Source organism: Pinus tabuliformis, chromosome 5_2 (genome assembly GCF_031772625.1).
Source record: "Pinus tabuliformis cultivar Carrire ecotype Pingquan chromosome 5_2, CPIR1, whole genome shotgun sequence".
Taxonomy (NCBI): Eukaryota; Viridiplantae; Streptophyta; class Pinopsida; order Pinales; family Pinaceae; genus Pinus; species Pinus tabuliformis.
This window is the reverse complement of record NC_142306.1, coordinates 1,060,872,497-1,060,891,359: the sequence shown is the minus strand read 5'-3', so window position 1 is coordinate 1,060,891,359 and position 18,863 is coordinate 1,060,872,497. Positions and strand designations below refer to the sequence as shown.

General features: G+C 36.7%; 1 pseudogene; it reads right to left on the bottom strand.

The window, feature by feature from the left end:
- LOC149162892 (malate dehydrogenase 1, peroxisomal pseudogene) overlaps positions 1-1,820 on the bottom strand; it is a 60,914-nt pseudogene extending 59,094 nt beyond the window's left edge.
- Between the last annotated feature and the right edge of the window lie 17,043 nt (positions 1,821-18,863).

Sequence of the window (18,863 nt, the reverse complement as noted above, 5' to 3'; positions counted from 1 at the left end):
AGCCTGCATCTGAAAGCTGTGTTTTCGTAGTCTAGTGCTTGCAGCCAATTTTGTTGTTTGTAGATCAGCCTTATGTTGTCTGGCAGCCCTTTACTTAGATCTACTTCCACACAAATGCGTGCAAAAGTGTAGACCCTTTCATCAATCCTCTCCAGATCTGTTTTGATGTATTTCCCTATGTTGTTCCCAATTCCTTCCAAAACTCGTTCACTCCAAAAGTGAAGGGGAAGGTTGTATAGATGGACCCAGACCGGCACTTTGGATACAGTCATTTTGTTTGGATCGAAATCTGGAAACCATGGAGTCATGAACAACCCCGACGTTCCCCAGAACCAAGGTCCAGCACTGATGATTGTGTCTCTGACTTCCCTGGATGCAAATCTAACTATGAAAAACCCCTTGGAGCATAAATGTATATCACATTCCATGGTCCAACTGGTGAAAATCCAGTGAAATAGATCCGATGGTTTTGGCCAAAAACTGTTGAAGCGACAGATTAGAGCCTGCGTTTCATAAGACTTAACGAAATCATCAAGCCCTGTAGAATCAAGGTTAAGGGCTGGAGTTTGCCCTAGCTGATCTACTATGTATGGCCTGGATATATATCCGCCTTGATCTGGAGAGGACCCTGAATCTCTGTTACCTTGTAGAATGTTCTTGTAGGAGAACCCTCCCTTGGGTTGATGCTGAGATGCTGTCTTTTTCCCCTTGTCTCCTCCTGAGAAGCTTGGCTGTCCCTGAGGCAGAGCTCCTCCTCTCAGCCTGAGGTTTAAAACAATGGTTTTTTCTGGACTAATCTCGTAGCTTCCCAAAGTTCTACTGTCCTGGAGAGACCACCTACCACTGACCAAATGTTGGATCTGAACAGGATATCCGGTCAAAGCCCAAATTTGTTGTTTCAGCTGCATGATAGTGCTTCCTGCATGTACCCATACTATACAGGATTTCCCTTCAGGGGTTTTAATAAAAATCTGAAAACGAGTTGTTGTTACCTGAAGTCTGGGTTTTGGCAGAGTTCCTGATCTGCCTAAGCCGATGTCGCTGCTGATTGCCATGTGCTCTGGCTGTAGGCAATCTTCCAGATCTAACCTCTTATTGGGTCGAACTTCCATTTGCATGTCAAGATCTGCATCCCCTCTGCTCGATTGATGCATATTTCCACCGATCTGCTGCCTGGGTTCTGGTTGTCTTCTAATATTGGTCAGATCGGATGGATCCTGCCCGGATCTGCAGTATTTGTGCCAATCCATTGTGAGAGGGAGCAGATCTGCAACATGCAGATAGACATCGGCTCTTTTGAAAACCTCGGCTGCAGTTGGCACAGTGGAATTGACTGGATTGCTAATAATATTCACAATTGCATTGGGACAGCATTTGGCTACCCCTACGCACAGGGTGCGGACGATTCCCGCATTAATATTGAACAAATCGTCCCTAGTCATCCCGGGTTTCCGTGGAATTCCTGCAGGGATGATCACTAGATCCATTCCCACCAACGCTGCTTCCAGCTGCTCTTTGCCCACAAATCCACGCACAACGGCGGTGGTGTCCATATGGCTGATATCTGCAGTGACGCCGGGGGTATTGACGACATCATAGAGGTGAAGGACTGAGACCAACGGATTCATTTTCATGAGCATGGAAAGGGGTTGTCTGATGCCGCCTGAGGCTCCGAGGACAGCCACCTTGAATCCAGACGCCCCGCCTTTCGATCTGCAATCGATGCGCCCGAGTACTCCTTCATTCTGCAACTGTGAATGCCCTGGATGGACGAGGTGAGCAGCAATTCGAGAGATTCGATCTCTGGTCCTGTGATCCATGGCGTCTAAAATCAACTCCCATATTTCCAGATGGTTGTGACTTCTTACTAGTATATTTGGAGTCTTTTGATTCCTCATCGCTTGTAATGACCCCATTCGTGTGCAAGTCCTTCTCAATGGTGATCGCTTCTACAAACTTTAGTGCCAACATTGCCTTTGCATCTCTCCTTACGAATTGGAAAATACTGGTGGGAAAGGTGGCTATTTAGTAATCGAATTGTGTGGTTGCACTCCTGGGGGGATTTTATTTAATATACGATTGAATTTCTGATTAAAAAATTTCACTTGCTCCTTTTTCCCCATTTTTATGCTTCCAGGCTCTTTGAGTAGCATGGAGGGAGTTTTTTCGTCAACAAATTTCTGAAGAAATAACTTTTTAAAATCTCTGTAGGTGGGAATGAATTGATGTGTAGACTATGGTACCATGATGTTGCTCTATCATCTAATGTATAAGAGAAAAGATTGTAGGCAACATCATCATACCTTACCTCCATCATTCATAAATGTAGGTAAAATCCATCGAGATGGTCTTCTTCCTTCTTCCTTTTATCTGGTTCATACTTTGAGAACAACTTTTTTGGATGTCTCGACACCCTATGCAAGTTATCCGAAAGAGAAGGAGACCCTTGGGCCATCCAATCCAAATACTGGTTTTCATTTTCTTGTCTCTGTGTTCTTCCTCTTTATCAGAATACAAGGAATCTTCATCGTCTAATTCATCAAAGAGGTCGTTAGGAAGAAAAATGGTATCATCTTCGTATCCTTCGTTAAGTGGTGGAAGTTGTTCTTGATGTTCATTATCATCTGTTGATTCTACCAACCCCTCAAGAGTGGCAAAAACCAAATCTTGCATTGTAGAAACCAAGATACCAATACCAATTTTCTCTTTCTTTTTCAGAAAATGTGGAAGATTCCGTGCTCTGGGAATTAATCTAATATCCTTCACGAACCGATGGGTTATAGGTCGAATTAATAGGATTTTCTCGTAAGTAAATTTGCAAGTTGGTTCTAGGCCAAGCTAAGAATATCCTCCTACTTCAAGAATCAGAGTAGTGCTCATAATGTTTCTACCTTGAACGGAAGAAGAATGATTACAGTGTGCGGAGGTTTAGGCCCCCCTTCTAGTGCTAGAGTGTTGACAGTGTTGTATACCACCAACATACAGGGGATCTCCCTGATATAAGGTCCCAACTAGACCTCACACCGTTTGGGTAGGAGTCCCATCAAAAATATGGCCCGACTTTCATTTACTTAAAGTTATGCCTTGGATTTAAATATTAGCATGAGAGAGAAGCACAATTTTCCTTTCAAATGAGCAATCTAGTATTCCTTGTAAATGTTCAATTTCCGATGTATCAAGGTTCTTCTACTACGAGGGAAAATTAAGTGAGCCTCTAAGAGAGAAGTAATAGTAATATCCTAATGGATACACATGAAATAGAAAGGTTCGTCTAACATCAAGTGAAATAGTTCAGATGGATGTGACAATCATTATAAACATAACAACACATTTCTAACAAGAAGCACTGAAGTAACTGAAATAGTTCAATTAATCCAGTACTAATGAAGGAAAACATGAACCATAAACTTTCAAAGGATAGTATTAGAAAATTCACAATCAATGTATGAAAACATGTTTGCTTGGAAGGCTACAATATTAAGCAAAAGTCCCAAGATACATAAATGCAATGAACACCACTAGCTCCAATAGTGGAGCGTTAGAGCCACTACTTGCTCCCAAAAAGTACTAACTCTATCTCTATAATGCCTTGTGGGAGAAGCCAAGGTTAAAAGTCCTTTACATGAGAAATGAAGATTTGTTTATAACTTGAGGAATGAAATTTCACATCCTCATGACACGAGTTTCTAACTTGTAGTGAATTTTGGACTTCTACTACCTTTGGAATTCCAAATGACTTTTGGAATTACATATGAGTTTGGTATTACATGTCTTTTGGAGTTCCATGACTCTTTGGTTCATACATGACTCTTGGTCTTCCACATATTTGTCCTTTGCAATGATTATAATAATACATGATGACTTCCACATCATCACATGATGAGACTTGACATGTCACTATCTTGGATGATTGGGAATGATAGTGACTCATGACATGGACTTTCTCTAGTCATGACATGGATGCCAACTGTATTTTCATTCTTCATGCAACATCAATTGTTGATTTCCTCTACCCTCTAAAGGTTCTTTGATCAAATATAGTCTTTGGAGTTTCTTTAATCATTGAAATGAAAGCGTGTTATTCATTCTTTTCAATCTTCCTTTATTTTTTATCCTCGCCCAATCTTCCTCATGCATGCTTTCCATGCTAGTTCTAGAATACTTTTATCTACAAATCACCCATGACAATAAACCATTAGCTTGAAAATTTCCTATTCTACCATGTTTCATGCATATTTTCTATTCATGCCTTTTTAGTGTGCTTAAGAGGAACAAAAGGGGATTCACGACGCATGGGAAAACTTTGAAAGGCTGAAGGGTTGAAGAGGAGAGACTTAGGGGCTTTGAAAAGCGCTCATGTGCTCAAAGGAAGATGGAAATCAAGGCAGGGTGCATGGTGCAAGTTCGAAGGATAAAGGGGAAAGCTTCGAGCTTCCCAAGTGCGTTGTGTGCCCAAGGGAAAGATGGAGGGCGTAGGGCGCACCCTTGAAGGCTGAAGGATGAAGCCTTTAGGAATTCAGGGTGTGCTTATGTGCTCGAGAGGCCTAAGAGGGCGCAGGGCACACTCCTAAAGGTTGAAGACTGAGGATTCGTGCCTTTGAGGTGCACTCATGCACTCAAAGAGTCCAAGAGGGTGCATGGTGCATCAGGAGAGGATGAAGGGTGGAGATTAAAGCCTTGATGGTGTGCCTATGTGCTCAAGGAGAGCACACTTCTTTGAGTCAAAGGAGTGTGCTCAAGGAAGACTTGGTCTTTTGAAGGGCACAATTTAGAGTAAGGAAGGAAAAAGAGGGTTGAGGAGTGCACCTAGTGCTCTTGGAGGGAACATGTTGCACTTTTGAACAACGAAGGATTTTCCTCATCAAGGGTTTATATTGCACTCATGCACTCTTGGCCTTAATGAATTCACTTTGAACCGATTTTTTTTCTAAGTCTGAGATATGGGACGAGGGGTGAACAGGATGAGTCTGGACATAGAATCATGTGTGACACAAACCAACTCATTAAGAGAACTTAGACAAACATGAAAAAAGCTAAATATTCATTGAAAATCAACTTTATACCCATTCCCTAAGTGCAATGGGTGTAGTGTGTCCGATTGTGACCAAAAAGTGTCGTTTTGCTACAACAAAGATGCTATGACTATCAAATGCACTAAAATACGTTTTGATCAATGTGACAACATTTGAGACCATTCAAAAATACTTGAAACACATATAACGACATGACACGACACTTGAAGATAAAAGAAACTCTAGATTTGACAATGATAGTAGACTCCAAAATTTGAATGTAGTGAAATTTTGGAGGGTTTTGTAGCAACAAAAACACAACCATATTCTCAAAATAGTCCAAGCTTATTGGTTAGGGTTTCCATGATGAGATTCACATTATGGTTTATATTTGAAACTTGTGCTTCCAGCTATGAAAATCTCTCCTCTATAGGATTAGGAGGGATATTTACAAATTTGTTGGCTATGACCATTCCAAGTCGACTCCACAAGCCTTGAAACTAATGGGATACATCAAGCACTAGAAAGTTATAGTCTTAGTTGATTGTGGTAGTATTCATAATTCCATTCACAAGAGAATGAAAAAATAAAACCATTGTTTTGTACACCTAGTGCACAAATTTCAAATCATGATAACTAATGGAGCTATGATGAGATGTGGGGGAAGATGTCAAAATATAAAAATATAGATGGGTGAGTAATAATTCAAAACCCATGTACTTGTGATCGACATGGGTAGTTTTGATATAGTGTTGGGGAAAGAATGGATACACATGTAAGGAACGATCACAATTAATTTCAAAGAAATCTATTTGAGTTTCATTAAAAAGGGACATGTACACACCCATCAAGGTCTTAGGGTAGGCTCCCCTAAAATAGTCAACTCTCATCATATGAAGATGTTATTAAAGAAAGGCCACTAGTGTTATTGCCCAATTTACTTAAAGTTATGGATAATACAACACAAGAAATTCACCTAGATTTATATGTTTCCTTTAATAAACATCATTAGTTATTTTAGACAAAAAATTATTTGCCCTCTTCTCAAGGAGAGCATGAAAATGGAATTCCCTTTACTCCGGAAATTCAACCACCAAATGTGTATCCTTACTTACAATGTTTTGCGTAGAATAATGAAATAGAAAATATCATTCAAGAACTATTGGAGGTAAGGGTCATACATCCCAATAAAATACCTTACTCATCAATAATAGTCATGATGTTAAAGAAGGAAAGAACTTGGTGCATGTGTCCTAGTCTTAGGGATCTCAATAATTAAACAATATAGGATTAATTTCTTGGCCTGGTTACTGATGATCTCCTAAATGAATTGCATGGAGAAATTTTTTTCACTAAGCTTGACCTATGTTCATGATAACACTAAATCGGGAGGAAAAAATAGACATCCCTAAGATGAATTTTAGAGCAGAGAAGGTAATTATGAGTTTTTAGTGATGCATTTTAGTCTTTTTAATGTTCCATTCACCTTCCGGAGCCTTTTGGATGTGAATCACACATAGAGCGTGTTGATAATTCCTTGCGATTATTAAGAGACCAACAATTATTCTTTAAGTTCTCATAATGTTATTTTGGGGCTTTTGAGGTTGAATATATGAGTCACATTGTAACTCAAGGAGTATGAGTTTCTCATTAGAGAGTGGAGATGATGCAATATTGGTCCCATCCGAAACACCATATATATTTAAGGAGATTTTTAGGACTTATACATTACCATATGAAAAAATTGAAAAATTATGGAAAAATTGTAGCTCCCATAACTTATTTCCTTAATAATAAATCCTTTGTCTATAGTGAGGAATCCACATGGCTATTCACTACTTTATAGAATTCCATGTGTACTACTATGGTATTAGCAATCCCTGACTTTAATAATGCTTTTTTTCTTGGAATGCAATGTCTTAGGAAGAGGTATAGCAATAATATTAATACAATAATGATGCCCCATGGAATTGACTAGTAAGTAATTATGTGATTGCAATTTGGGACATTCCCCATATCAGAAGGAAATGATGGTTCTCCTTCATGCAATGGATACTTGGTGACCATAAATCACAAGGAGGTGTTTTCATATCAAGAATTACCACCATAATATGAAATAATTTATTGAACAACGTTTGTCTTCTCCAGAACAACCTAAATGGGTCACTAAGATGTTTGGATATGATTATGATATCATATATAATAAAGGTAGGAGAATGTTGGAGTTGATGCCTTATCTAGATAGTTTTAGGAGGAAGTGTCTCTCCTTTCCTTATCATTACCAAGTCTAGGATGGATTGAGAAAGCCCATATAGAATGTCTAACAAATAATCCAATGGATTCAAACACATTGCAACCATCCTACAAATTATACATGGAAACAGGATACATTTTGATATAAAGTGTGCATTGTTTTTACAAAAGGTTGAACTCTAAAATGATGAGTCTCACAAGAGCTCCACTCATTGCCAAAAAAAGGTCTCCTTGGATTTTTTAAAAACTAGGAAAGAACTAAACATTCATTCTTCTAGCAAGGCCTGAAAATAGGTATATGGGATTTTGTAGCATCCTATGATGCTTTCAAAAGAAACAAGGGAGATACAATAAAGATACCAAGGGAATTGAGACCTTTACCAATCCCAACACAAATATGGGTAATACATTTCAATGGATTTTATAATTGGACTCCCAAAAGTAAGTAACAAATCAATGATCATGGTGGTGGTAGAATGTCTTTCAAAAGTTTCTCACTTTTGTCCCCTAGCTCATCCTTTCACTCTTTCCTCATTTTCATAACTTTTCATGGATCAAATATTTAAGCTACATGGTATGCCCACTTCCATTGTTTTGGATTAGGACCCCATATTCACCAAATAATTTTGGTAGGAGCTATTTAAACTTCAAGGTACATAGCTAAATATGAACATAGCATATCATGCTAAAACTACTGGTCAAACATAAGTGGTCAACAAGTGTTTGGAGACCTATTTGAGATGCCTTGCAACTAAAAAGCTGCACCAGTAGGCACAATGGATTCCCCTAGATGAATGGTGGTATAATACCCCTTATAATGGAGTTATCAAAATGAAACAATGTGAAGTGATTTATGCCCAAAAGTACCTTGTATGTGACATCCTATGTACTCAGAACATATAAGGTTCATGAAATATATAAAACACTTCAGATTAGAGAAGCCATTATCTATATCCTCAAGGATAAATTGGTTATGGTGCAAAACCGAATGAAACAACAAGTTGATCTTCATAGACATAAAAGTTATTTTGCCAAAGGGGATCAAGTGTTTCTTTTCCTGTAGCCTTATTAACATGAATCACACAATGATAAAGTTATCCAAAACCTATCTCCTAAGTTCTATATGCCCCATCAGTTCATATAATGCATTGATCATGTTTCCTATAAGTTGGTTCTTCCAACCCACTCCAAGATTCATCTAGTATTTCACATGTCTAGTTTGAAGAAGTTTGTGGGATCAAATTGCAAAGTGCAAACCAACCTACCAATATTCAGTGAAGAAGGGTCCATTTTGCTCCAACCAAAAGAGGTACTCTATACTAGAGAATACTAATTGTGTTAGTACATTATTAAATAAGTATTGATCTAGTGGAAATATATGAAATAGGAATATTCCACATGGGAACCAACAACAATTCTCTAACAAGTTCCTCACCTAAAGGAAAATGTTGCTTTAAAAGGTGAAAGGCATGTTAGGGTCCTATCCCAACCCTCTTACTTAGATACTTTATTATTTTATGAGGACACCTTCCATGGATAAGATTTATTAGATAATTTTTTAATTGTCATTTACTGTAAACATGTTTCTTTTTATTTATAATACCTAAATTAGCTGGCTGGCCCTTATTATATGGGGCCCATAGATAGTTAATATTCTAGACTATGGATAGTAATAAACAAAGTAGAAGGTTATGTAATGTTGGGTCAAAAGTTATTATATTTGGAGCATTTCTCTTAGAGTTTGTGCCCTTGAAGAGGCAAATGATCATAGCTCTCTATTTTCTAAGAGATCCTTCTTAGGGTTTTCTTAGGGTTTATCTATCATTTCTCTTGTGTTTTTTGTTTTTTCACTATATTTTATGTTAATTACACTACACTATTAGACCTTTATACTGAAAAGTCAACTTTTTTATTGAATTATGTTTTCTTTTTAGATCAAATAACTTGGACATACGATATTTCTCAAGTTTTTTGACAATCAGGATGTGAAAAATATGCAAGTTTAGGGGAATTCAAAGGTAGTCAAAGAATAGGGAAATTGAAAGGTGAAGGTGTTGGCCTATTTATGTTTCCATTGATGTCACCCATTGAATGCATGTACTCATGAGTCTATATGTCAAGTCTTGCATCGGTTGTATATTTGTTAAAGGTTGTGATGTTGTTGTAACATGCTGGAATAAGCCCCAGAAGGTCTGTAGGAGTGGTGTCATGAGGTAACAAGGCCTCATCTAAAGTTGAGCTAACTTGTCTAGAAATCTAGTTGATGGTGTGTGTGTGATGTCTTGATGAAGTATTACAGTTGGGTTCTTGATGTCAAGTTAAGTCTAAAGGGATGGTTTATAGGTCACTTCATTCTCGTGAAGCTCTGTTGCAAGCTTGAGGGTTGGATTTTTTGTTTGAAGCCATGCTCTACCCCAAACGCATGGATGGAGGCTCATTAGAGCGTCTAAAACCATTAAGACACATGGATGAAAGGTTGTGGCAGCATCTGAAGCTTTATAGACACTGGCTGGAAGTTACCATGGAAGCGTCTAAGGGAGAAAAGTCCCAGATGCATGGATGAAAGGTCATGGGAGCATCCAGAGCTGTATAGACGCTGGCTCACAGTTACTATGGGAGTGTCCAAAGGTGTTCTTGTTTAGTCCTATGCATGCGTCTAAGGAAAAAAAAAATTATGTCCAGGTTTCTCGGGCACTCTTAGAATTAAATTGTTGATTAGCGGAGTTTATTTTCAGAATCTTCTAGAAAAAGTCAGGATGAGTTGTGGGGGCCTCTAGAAAGTGATTAAATTTGAAATTATCAAAAGGACTAGTGGATAGAGTGGTTTTATATGGTCAAGATTCCATTCTCAATCAATTCTGAAGCGTGTGAACAAGTTTTGTGTGAGCTCCATCATCTAAATTATTAATTGACTTAACCATCTCCAGATTCTATAAAATGAGAAGGAAAGAAGCTCAGTTGTTGGTTCGAAAGAGAGAGTGTGAGTAAGTGAATGTGCATGTGTTGCAAGTACACTTCAAGTGAGTTTTGTAGTGAGTTCAAATTTTAGAATTGCAGAGTGCTTCAAAGATTAATCTTCAACAACATTTGAGTGTTGGATGCAAAAATTGAAATTCAGTTTGAAGGGTGTGTAGAGAGAGTTTTGTTCTCTCAATTGGTGTGTGGATTTGTGGCTGCATGAGTGTGAATTCTTGTTGCATGTTTTGATTTTGCAGCACCATATTTATTTATGAATCATATCATAGCAAAATTGTTTGTACTTGGAGTAGGAGCTTCAAGCTTAGTGCATATTATTTGTCTATTGTAGGAGTGGGTGCTCCAAGTTGGTTGTGGCCAACATTTCTCATTTCAGTCAAGGGGTGGGTGCTCCATTGCTAGTGGGTGCTAGCTAATGTAATGTAATGAGAATATTTTTGAAGCAATAGATAATAGAAGAAGCAGAAAATAGTTTAGTGGTTTTTTTCCCTGGAGGGGGGTTTTTCCACCTAAAATTCAAGTGTCTACATGTGATGATTGTTTGTGCTTTTCATGTGTTTGATCTTGCTATATTTTTCTGAAGTAATTTTCTAAATAAGTTTTATTTGCAGAAATAATTTGTATTTTTGTAATATTGATTCACCCCCCCCCCCCCCCCCCTCTCAATATTACTTTTGCCTAAAAATTGGTATCAGAGCTGACTCCTTTACTGCAACTTGACTGCTGAAAGGATATTTTGAGAAAGCAAAATTTATATGTAACCATCTCAAAAAATAGAAGAAGATAGATCAATGAATTCAAAATTAGCCTCTTCGATGGGGCAACCTACTTTACATTACACACATGAACAATTCTTGGATGATACAAATGAAAAAACCTTAGGAGTCTAAGGGGTCACAATATAATGAGAGATGACATAATCATAATAATGTAAGGGCACAAAAATAACAATAGTGGGCTCCTATGGGGCATAATAATAAAAATATGGGGACAACATGGGCACAACAATAACAATAAGGGGCTGAAATGACAATAACAATGAGGGAATACACTAGTATTATAGGGACCTAACATGCCCCTCTCCTTCAAAAAAGTGTTGTTATCAACACTTGAGTAGTTCTGGATGCTTTTGAATAAAATTCTCATCCTCCCATGTGGAATCTTTGGTGGGTAAGTTCTTCCACTTGATGAGATACTCTGAAATTGATTGATTTCATAGTTGTCGAGTTTTTGTTTTTGTGACTGCTTCATGTTCCAATATGATTTTTCCTTCCTCTTCAAGTTCTAGAAATATTGTTTGAACTGGGAGCTTGTCACCTATAAACTTATTTAAGCATGAAACACAGAAAACTATGTGAATTCAGGAAGATGCAGGAAGCTCCAATTTGTATGCCATAATACAAATCTTTTGCAACACCTTCTATGGACCATAATACTTTGGTGATAATTTATTATCCTTCTTAGCTTGCTTGAGGGACATTTTTTTATATGGTTGTAGTCGTAGACATACGTAGTTGCCTACATCAAAACTTCTTTCACTCTAATGTTGATCTGCCTGTCATTTCATTCTATTCTGCGCCAAAGTGAGGTTATCTTTTAAGAGTTGGAGAAATTGTTGTTGATGCTTGATGTGATCTTCCACTACTTGAACGTTAGAATTTTCTCTTAAAGATGATGTGATAGGTGGTGTATGATATCCATAAAGTGCCATAAATGGGGTCATTTTTGTTGCAATATGGAAGGAAGTGTTATACCACCATTCAACCAAAGGCAACCACTTGACCCATTGTGTCTATTTATCAGATACAAAGAAATGGAGATACCCTTTAAAACATTTGTTCACTATCTTAGTTTTCCCATCAGATTGAGGATGATAAGATGAGCTATGAGCTAACTAAGTACCCAGACAAGAAAATAATTTCGTCGAAAAATTTCCAGTGAAAATGGGATTTTTGTCACTTACAATAATTTTTGGGTTTCCATGTAGCTTTTGAATTGTTTCCATAAATGCAGTAGCAAATGTATTGGATTTAAATGGATGAGATAATGAACAAAAGTGTGCATACTTGGTAAGTATCAACCACCACCATGATGATACTCATTCCTTCAGACTTGGGTAAACCTACTATAAAATCCATTGAAACCTCCTCCCAACATTGACTTGGAATGGATAAAGGTTGTAACATACCCGGGGTTTTAATTGCCTCAACTTTATTTTGTTGGAAAACCAAACATTCCATCACAAAATTTTGAATATAAGATTTAAGATCATCCCACAAAAGTTCCTTCTTAGCCCTATGGTAAGTTTTTAAAAATCCTAAATTCCCTTCTAAGGGAGAGGTGTGCAATTCTAGAAGATTATTTTGTTTGAGTTGGGAATTCTTACAAAGGTATAAGCGATCTTTGTACCATAACAAATCATTTTTCCAGCTAAATGTATCACATAAACTGGGATCTTGCTGCAAATTTTAAATGAGTGCTCACACCTCTTCGTCATTCTTCCATTCATCCCTTGCTTCGGTTATCCAATCTGGTTGGATAATAGAAATGGCACAAAGCAACTTCCACATCCTCATCCTTTCTTGAGAGTGCATCTGCAACACCATTTTTCTTCCCTTTTTTGTAGATGATTTCAAAGTCATAATCCAACATCTTTGTGACCCATTTTTGCTGCTCTTCTGAAGATAATCTTTGTTCTAAAAAGTATTTAAGACTGACATAGTCTTTTTTTACCTTGAAGTGTCTTCCCATTAGATAAGGTCACCATTTCTTAAGTGCATGTAGTATTGCAAAAATTTCCTTCTCATAAACAACTTTGTGTAAATACTTTCCTTTGATTAGACGAATTTCAAAAGAAATGGGTCTTCTTTCTTGCATTAAAACAACACCAGTTCCATTTCTTGAGGCATCACATTCCACATTAAAGGTTTTTGTGAAGTCTGGTGTAGCTAAGACCGGTGCTTGGCACATTGCCTCTTTAAGATGTTCAAAGACCTTCATTGCTTCTAGAGTCCAAGAAAATGCATCTTTCTTCATTAATATTGTTAGAGGTGTTGCTATTCTCCCATAATTCTTAACAAACTTGTGATAAAACCTTTTCAACCCGAGAAATCTTTGCAAATTATTTATGGATGTGGGTATTTTCCATTCCTTAATGGCTTTAATTTTTGTTTGGTCTACCTTAACACCTTCATGAGATACAATATGACCCAGATATTCCACCTCCTGTACTCCAAAGAAACATTTGGAGGTTTTTGCATATAATTTTTTCTCCTCCAATAGTTTGAGCACACTGTCAACATGTTGAACATGGTCCTTGAAAGACTTGCTATAGATTAGTGTATCATCAAAAAATACTAACACAAATTTTCTAAGGAAGGGTTTGAAAATGGAATTCATCAAACCTTGAAATGTAGAAGGCATATTGGTAAGTCCAAAAGGCATGAACAAAAATTCATAATGACCCTCATGAGTTCTAAAGGTTGTTTTCAAAATGTCTTCAGTCTTCATTCTGATTTGATGATATCTTGAATGAGGATCCAAATTGGTGAAGTAAATTTCTCCATGTAATTCATCCAATAATTCGTCAATGACATGAATGCGAAATTTATCTTTAATAGTGAGCTTGTTGAGCTCCCTATAATCTGAACACATGCGCCATGATCCATCCTTCTTGTGCACCAATACTACTAGAGTAGAGAAAGAACTTTGACTAGGTTGAATTATCCCAGCCTCTATCATTTCCACAACCATACATTCAATTTCACTCTTTTTGACATAGGGATATTTGTAAGGCTTGATGTTCTGAGGAACACTTCCTAGAATCAAGTGAATAGCATGATCATGATCACGAATAGGTGGAGGCCTTTGGGAGTCTCAAATACCCTAGAAGGATTTTCCAAGAGTTTTTGGAGATCTGGAGAAAAATATGATTTCAATGTGGGGACCTCTAGTGAACATAATTGTGGAATTACACCACGTTATTTCTTCAAAAGCTTTGTCATGACATTAGAACTTATTGTCTTTCCTGGTTTCCCTGCGATGCTCCTTATTTTAGCTTCCTTTTCTTTGCAAAAAAAAATTCAGGAAAAGTTCTTGAACATTAAAAGCTATTATACCCAAAGATTGTAGCCATTGGACTCCTAGTACAAAATCATCACCACCCATTGGAATGGAAAGAATTGGAATATTCAATACATATTGTTCCATGGATAACTTTATATTATGGCACTTTCTAGAGAAATTTATGGTTCCTCCATTTGCAAGCATCACTTGACACTCTGGTGTCAGATATAGGAAGAAATTTGATTCCTTGGCTATCTTACAATGAATAAAATTATGGGTACTACTCGAATCAATCAACACTAATACCTTTTTCTTCTTGATATGTCCTTCTATCTTGAGAGTTTGAGGAGTGATAATTCATGCCAATGCATTACAAGATATTGTCGAATTCATTTCTTGTTTCTCTGGGGTTGGTTCCTAGTGTATATCCTTTTCTTTTGATGTTTCTTGTTCCTTTTCTTCCTCCTCTTCACAATCTATGTAAAATAATTTATTCTCAGTACACTTATGACCTTTAGTGTATTTTCTATCACAACTGTAACAAATTCCTTTTGATATTTTTTCTTCCAATTGTTGTGGTGTCAACCTTGTAGGTTGTGGAAGGCTATGGGAAGTAACAATTCCATCTTTATAGTTGTGAGTGGTAGGCTTCCTTGTTGCTATAATTTTTCTTTCAATTTTTCTTGCCAACCTAAATCAGGTTCCCAAAGGTGAACCTGATTTAAAGTGCCTATGAATACATAAATACCATGCTCCTCTGGAATATCATTTTACCCTTATTTACCCTTATCCTTTAAAGTGCCTATGAACACATAAATACCATGCTCCTCTGGAATATCATTTACCCTTATATTCAATTTTTGGGAAGTCTTCAATGTGCTCCCCCATTGAACTCTTTTGTTTGAGTTTTACCAATTGGCTAAAGAAGTTGTTGCTATTTTTTATCCTCATAATTTTACAAAAAGAATTCTCAATGGGAAAGTTATTGAAGAGTAGTTATGTTCAATTCATTTTCATTGGCCCAAAAATCCCATTCTTCTCTTGCTAGAGCATTCTCATTGATTGAAATCTTCTTCTCCTTGCGTCCTCAACTATTTCCATGCAAAAGGACCAATCGAAGTTTAATTAAATAAAAACTTAAACTCAAAATACAAAATCTGGAATATAAAATATATCCAATCAAATTTAATTAAATAAATAATTAAAAAGAAATCAGATCTTTCTATTGATCCCTGTGAATATCTAATTGGTTAGGAAGAACATAGAAGAATAGATCTATTCTCAGTAGAAGTTGTGGGCAAATGAAAATGTCGAAAATTAAACTCAGAAAATTAGTTTTATTTAAAAAAATAAAAGCTTGATCTTCTGTTGAATTTTAGACCGATTAAATGATCAAATCTAGTAATAAAACCACTTCAGAAATGTTCTTCATGATTTTATCATCCAACGAGACATCCTGGGCCTCATTTGGCCAAATAAAACACAATTTATGAGCTTCTAAATTTGGGGAATTAAAACTGCCAAAATTCTGGAAATTCTGTTGTCTAGACTAAAAATGAAAATTTTAAATTAAATTCTAATCCTAAATTAAACTGCAATTATTTATTAATTAATTTTAATTACAAACTAAAATTAATTAGTTATAAATTAATTAAAAATAAAATTTAATTAATAATAATAAATGATTTAATAATTAATTAAAATATAATTATATTATATTAAAATTAAAATTATATCATAAATCATAATATAATATTATACTTATATTTTAAAAACTTAAAACCACACCATATTAATCCAAAGTTAAAACACAACTACAAAACCTACGTGATATTAAATATGAGTGTGAGTTTTTAATGGAGTGGTGGAGTTAAGGAATGGTGAGGTGGAGTGATAAAAACTTAAAACCACACCATATTAATCCAAAGTTAAAACATAACAACAAAACCTACGTGATATTAAATATGAGTGTGAGCTTTTAATGGAGTGGTGGAGTTAAGGAAAGGTGAGGTGGAGTGATAATGGATGAGGGTGACGTAGGTTGACGTAAGCAGAGGTTGGGAGTCATAAGGTGCTTGACTCCAAACTTTATATTAAACGAAAAAGAGCCTCTCACATAAAATCAATATTGGTGATTATAATTTTTTTAATGAGTGGATAATGAAACTTGCGATATACGACACGCGTTATATCACATGGCCATATCGTTTTGCAATTTCATTTCACAAATTTTTTATTTCGTTTTTTTTTAAATTGGGATTTTGGAAGGAAGGAGATGATGTGGAGTTGGGTCCACATGGAATTAAAGATTCTACAAAATTAACTATAGTCATTTTGTAATTTTGAGATTTTGGGTTTGGCAATTTGTTTTAAAATAAGAAATTGGAATAAATTATCAAGATCCCAAAACTGCGTTTTTTTAGCTGTTCCACAATTTGGTTGGGTCATTTGTAGAGGCATTAGTGAAAAATAAAAAAAAACTAGTAAAAATTAACTAAGAGTTAATACTTACAATGAATGAATGTTTTAATTGCAAAAATTGAAATTTTATACATTTTGAAACCCAGCTGACAAAAATGGTCCAACATCAAAGAATTGTCATTTACAAACTGAATAACCAAATGAGGTGAAACAAGTATCAATGGAAAGTTTTCTAAAAGTCAAATTCAATGAAACAATCAAAACGTAAATTCGACAAAAATGAAAAAATAGCAAAATTTGTAGGACAATTAACTTAAATGAAAATCATAAAAGGTGTTTTAGCTTGAAATTAATGGAAAGGGTCCCTATGAAGAAACATTTATCTTTGGTTAAAGATAATAAACTTTAATTTACCCAAAGGTTAAAAATAATGGAGTTCAGGAAATTGTTTAAGAGTAAAACATTTCCATAGGTCCCACATAAATAGATTAAGTAATATGAGTTTGAAAAAATAAGTACTTAAAAGAAGACTTCAATAAAAGTTATGAATCTTTTGACAATGTTGGACCCGCCAACATTTCAAGGGGATCTCCCAGGTAAGAAGTCCCAATTAGACCTCAGACCGTTTGGTGTAGGAGTCCCAGCAGTGGGTCGTAAGGTAATGCCTTGACCGTGATGTCACACAGAGGCAAGCAAGATAACTATGTCAGCAGCAAGGGTGTGACCGTTCCCATGAGTCAAGGTGGATGAGAGGTTCTAACATATGCGGGGTGAGATGAGTGTGCCCCTTGGAAACCTGTAGTAGTACTTAGCTGAGAAGGGAACACATGAGCGAAGATGCATCACAAGCTGGAAAGTAGGTCAGCCGACAATCCAAAGTGATGGTTAAACCAACAACACATCTGCAACAAGATTCATATAATTGCATATAAAGCAGTTCATACACAACTACATAAGTTAAACAACATACATTGCTAAGCAACTGGAATAGTCCAACTACAATAACAACATATGCATGAAAATGTGTTGGCTCTTATTATATAAATAAGTTTAAGTCCCAATCATACAATACATCCATGTAAACCTACTAGCCCCAACAGTGGAACGTTACAGCCACATCTGCGTGCTACTCCAAAGAGATGAACTAGTTCCGTGCAATGGAGAAGCCAAGGTGTGTTACAATACTGTCCAAGATTTCTCCAAGATAGTCTTATCAGAAGCTTGGCTAACCAAAAGCCTGTACAATGAGTTATGAGGGGCTATTTATAGAAAAGGGTGGGGTGGCCCTTGACATTCTCCTTTATGACTGCTCAACTACCCTCATGACTCTTCACCTACTCTATGACTGTTACATCCACTATTGACACTTGACTTACACTTGACATGACTCAACATTACTTTGCACATGTACCCATGTGAACACAAGGGCTTGAGAAAGCCAAACTAGACATCACTCTGACTTAGACAACTATAGAAGTCCAACTGCTCAAAATACTCATGTTGATCAACAGTAGCATATTGATGCCAAGCTATATAGTCTTTGATAGTGTTCGTGTGTTCTGCAATGACATCCATCTGAAACCTGACCTTCGCCTCCATAGAATCCGGGTACACTGCTCGGGGTCCTCTATCCAACTCGTCTGAAAGCATGTGCATCATTGTCTTTAATGTGGTTAGACCAGCAACATACTTATGCATGTTGTCTACACTGATAGGCAAGTTTGGGCTGATGGCGATGCGCATTAACTCGTCGAAGTATGAGTGAAGCTCTAGTCGGACCTGCTTCTTGGTATTTGCCTGGGTGAGAGTCCCAATTGATGGGATCACATGCGTGCACACCACAACATTCATACTCTTGAATACTCATGCATGGGAGGCTTGTATGCTAGTGATGAACTATGAGAGCTCTTCATAATTCTGGATCTGACTCTGGATACGTGCCTTCAGCTTGACCGCATTAACCTTCATCATCTTAGGAAGGTGAAGTGGGGCTCTCTTGTACTTCATCGTCCATGTTTGCATGTCATCAACAACAACATGCGCGTTCGTCAAAATGCGTGCTCTTTTAGCACATCGTTGTTGCCATTCACCGAGATGGACGTCTGCCTTGTGCATGGTACCAAACTTGGAGTACAA